At 34.5% G+C, this 4,257-nt stretch overlaps 1 long non-coding RNA gene across 1 annotated transcript in view; it reads right to left on the bottom strand.

The window, feature by feature from the left end:
* LOC105517570 overlaps window positions 1–3,339 on the bottom strand; it is a 10,377-nt gene extending 7,038 nt beyond the window's left edge. Inside the window, exon 1 of the long non-coding RNA XR_001002689.1 lies at window positions 3,270–3,339. This is a non-coding gene — a long non-coding RNA (uncharacterized LOC105517570). The remainder of the gene's footprint in view (window positions 1–3,269) is intronic.
* Between the last annotated feature and the right edge of the window lie 918 nt (window positions 3,340–4,257).

Raw genomic sequence — 4,257 nt, 5'->3', positions numbered from 1 at the left:
GATCTTGTTGACATACTAATTTGAAAAAAGCAACCATTTAAAAATATATTTAAGACAATTAGGGAAATTTAAATACAATATTACAATTTGTTAATTTTACAAGGTGTGATAATTGCATAACATATGTTATAAACTAAACCTAAAGCAAGCAGAAGGACAGAAATAATAAAGATTAGAAAGAAAATAGACAACAGAAAAACAAGAGAGGAAAATCAATAAAACCAAAAGCTAGGTATTTTTTAAAAATGTACAAACTGGACAAAATTTACTTGGACTAACCAAGAAAAAAAGAGAGAAGACTGAAACTGCCAGAATCTGAAATGTAAAATGGGACACTACTGAACTTAGAGAGATAAAAAGAATTATAAAGAAAATATGAAAACCAAACACCGCATGTTCTCACTCATAGGTGGGAACTGAACAATGAGATCACTTGGACTCGGGAAGGGGAACATCACACACCAGGGCCTATCATGGGGAGGGGGGAGGGGGGAGGGATTGCATTGGGAGTTATACCTGATATAAAAGATGAATTGATGGGTGCTGACGAGTTGATGGGTGCAGCACACCAACATGGCACAAGTATACATATGTAACAAACCTGCACGTTATGCACATGTACCCTAGAACTTAAAGTATAATAATAATAAAAAATAAATAAATAAATAAATAAAAAGAAAATATGTACAACTGTATGCCAACAAGCTAGATAACTTAAATGGAATAGACCAACTTTTAGACACAAACTACCAAAATTGGCACTACTGTACTTAAGCAGAGGCTGAGGGCCATCTGTTGGGGGTATTACTGCAGGGATTCTGAAGGATGGGAATGGTGTATTAATTATCCTCTAATAACTCTCTCAACTACATGGTTCCATGAATTTATATTCTTCTCCGTTTGTGGTATGGTATCTGTAATGTGCTGACTACAGAGCCTTGACTTGTTTTGCAGCTATGTGTGATCACAAAATGTAGATAAAGGTAATCCCATTCCCAGCACTAATAACTGACTCAGATCACAGAAGCAAATACTATACAAGTCAAGATTCTTATAATTTGAACTTGTTTATTACTCAATTTATAAATATTGCTTGTTCAAATTTCTAAATTATTAATTTCATTTTAAATGCTACAATCCTTGAATCCATGAGTAGCTATCCACATTAAACAGGGACTGTGTATTTACATTCACTTTTATTATACAATTATACATATACCTAGCAGCATGCCTAGCAAGGCATGATTACTTGCAGATTATTATTATTTTTATTTATTTTTTATGTTTTTGAGACAAAGTCTCATTCTGTCACCCAGGCTGGAATGCAGTGGCACAATCTCGGCTCACTGCAATCTCTGCCTCCCAGGTTCAAGTGATTCTCCTGCCTCAGATTCCCAAGTAGCTGGGACTACAGGCACCTGCTACCACGCCCAGCTAATTTTTTTGTATTTTTAGTACAGACCGGGTCTTACTATGTTGAGCAGGCTGGTCCTGAACTCCTGACCTCAGTTGATCTGCCCACCTCGGCTTCCCAAAATGCTGGGATTATAGGCATGAGCCACCACGCCCAGCCAGATTACATCTTAGAGTAGGCAGACTTCTAAGATTGCCCCAGGACCCCAATCTTCTGTTATTCATAACTTTACATAATTCTCTCCTCTTGGACCTAGAGAATTGCTTCTAACAGAGAGAATACTGTCAAAAACTATGGGATATCACTTTTACAATTTTGTTATGAAAAACTGTCACTTCTGTCTTAGTGAACAGAGTCCACTGCCTTCTCTGCATACACATTTCAATGAAACATGCTGCCATGATGGAAACAGGGCAAAGGATTGAGGGCAACCTCTGGCCAACAACTAGAGAAGAACTGAGGTCCTCATTCTAATAAACTGAAAGAAACAGAATCCTGTGAACAAACATGTGAGGTTAGAGGCATAGCCATCTCCAGTCAAGCTTTAAGATGACTATAGCCCAGCCAACATCTTAACTGCAACCTTAAATTCACTGAAGCAGAAATCCCAAATAAGCTGTGTCCAGATTCCTGACTCATGAAATTGTATAAGTTTTAAGTTTGAGCTAAATTTCAGGATAACTTGGTACAAGGTAATTTTTCTATCAAACCTGAAAGAGCAAGGGTTCTGGATGTGCACTTTTGGTGAATCTGTAACCTCTAATGCAGCATTTCTGGTATTTTTCTATCTAACAGCAAGAAATCTTTATCATAGACTTTTCCAAACTGTAAACCATAGTCAACCTTCTTTGTTATCCCCTTCCACAGAGATAATCAGGAAGTGTAACATGAAGTTTTATAATCCTACAAAAGTTGTCTGGAATGCTTTTTACTACTACCCAAGAAGTGTGGCAAAGCTCCTTAATATCACTTCTAAGATGTGTTTTTTAAAAATGATTTCATGGGACACTAGAAGGTATTGTACAATATTTCTGTAGTCAAATAAGGAACTACTGAGTTTAACAAAATTATATGTATTATTTCACTGTAATCCTAACTCAAAATAGCATAAGAACTTCCAGAGCCTGATCATTATACTCTTATAGACTCATCTGCTGTCATATTTATCCTCTTTATATCTAGTCATACTGAATTGCCCCTTTCTTTGCAGAACTAAAATTCAGCTTCCCCCAAAGTACTTTTTTTAGGGGCTTCATTTTTTTTTAATCTTTATGGGTACACTATGAAGTACATGAGATATTTTAATACAAGCATATAATGTGTAAAAATCAAATCAGGGTAAATGGAGTACCCCCAAAGTACTTGCTAATTACTTAACTTATAGATGTTAATTATTTACTTGTTCACATTTCTAAATTATTAATTTCATTCTCAATGCCACAATCCTTGTAATCCTAGGACCTGGTTCAATTCCTGTCACAGAAATAGCTACTCAAAATATGCTGGCTGAATACATATGTGAATGACAAAGATATAGTTAGGTACTTATAAAAAACTAAGTTATAATAAAACATTATTTTACTCTAATATGATCTTAAAACACACAGTAAACAATATTCTTCCCTAATTGTTAGATTATTTATATAATCTGTGTGACAAACATACAACCCAGCAGGATAACACTGGTGTAGTAATTAAGCGGTGTAAGTAGGGCACCTGAATTTTTTCCAATACTTCATTTATTGCAAATGTTAATTTGGATTCTCAGAAAAACTGGTGGACACTTTCAGTCAGATATCTAAGTTTATATTACTGCATGTGTTTCAAACCAGTAAATGTCAAAAAGGCCACATACCAAATGAAACTGATCCACTTTCGGGATTCCATCTTTATTTATCTCAAACTCCTGATTTTGAACAGAAAGCTGTGAAAGAAAGAAAGAATGAATAAATGTCCAATGTATTAATATACTGATCTATAGAAGAGTTAACTCTGGAACTTCAGATCCTGGTGACTAGAAAAGAGCTCGCTTAAAGAAAGCACATTAACTATCTTACAGGGTAAAATCACTTTCATTGTAACTACCTGTTCACAAGCAACCAAATGGTTCCTGGGGCTCCTAAAGTACCGATCAGAGGTGATGTACACACTGTGAACACTTTAATATTTCTTCACCTTATAAGAAAATGTGTTAAAGCTTGGTAGCCTATATATCATGTTAGCTTCACCAATACTCAAAAATTGGGTACAAAGAAAATAAATCAGGCAAGTTTCTTTCTACCATAATATCTAACCTGTGTTCGAGAAATATAAGCTAAACTTTAAAAAAAAAGCTTCAGAGATAAGGGGGATGCAAGAAATAAATTAATTAAATTTAACTTAAAACCATGGAGAATTTTTCACATACACAAAGGTATTCTGAGTCCCACATATTCATCCCCTAGCCTTAACAACCATCTGCCAATGACTACTCTTACCCTGTGAACAAACCCATATATATTATCTTTGAGGCAAATCCTATGCATATCATAATTTCACCTATAAACATGTTAGTATATATCTCTAAGAGACAATCTTATTTTTACACAATCATATCATAAGAAAAATACTTTTATATAAAATACCTAGCTTTCAAAATTTGAGTAATCTCATATCAAATTAGTTTACCTTTTTACTTTATTTAAATCCAAATCCAAATAAGTTCCACCCACTGCAATTAAAAAATAAGCAGAAGGGCTTTTGGTCTCTCCCTGTTCCTCTCCATTAAGTACAATTATAAAACCTGAAAATACCAGAAAATATAACCAAAGGAAAACATTGAAAGGTTTAAAAAAGGAAGAAAA

This window comes from Colobus angolensis, unplaced genomic scaffold, assembly GCF_000951035.1.
Source record: "Colobus angolensis palliatus isolate OR3802 unplaced genomic scaffold, Cang.pa_1.0 Scaffold302, whole genome shotgun sequence".
Classification (NCBI taxonomy): domain Eukaryota; kingdom Metazoa; phylum Chordata; class Mammalia; order Primates; family Cercopithecidae; genus Colobus; species Colobus angolensis.
The sequence above is the reverse complement of the archived record's forward strand: the minus strand, read 5'-3'. Positions and strand labels throughout refer to the sequence as shown.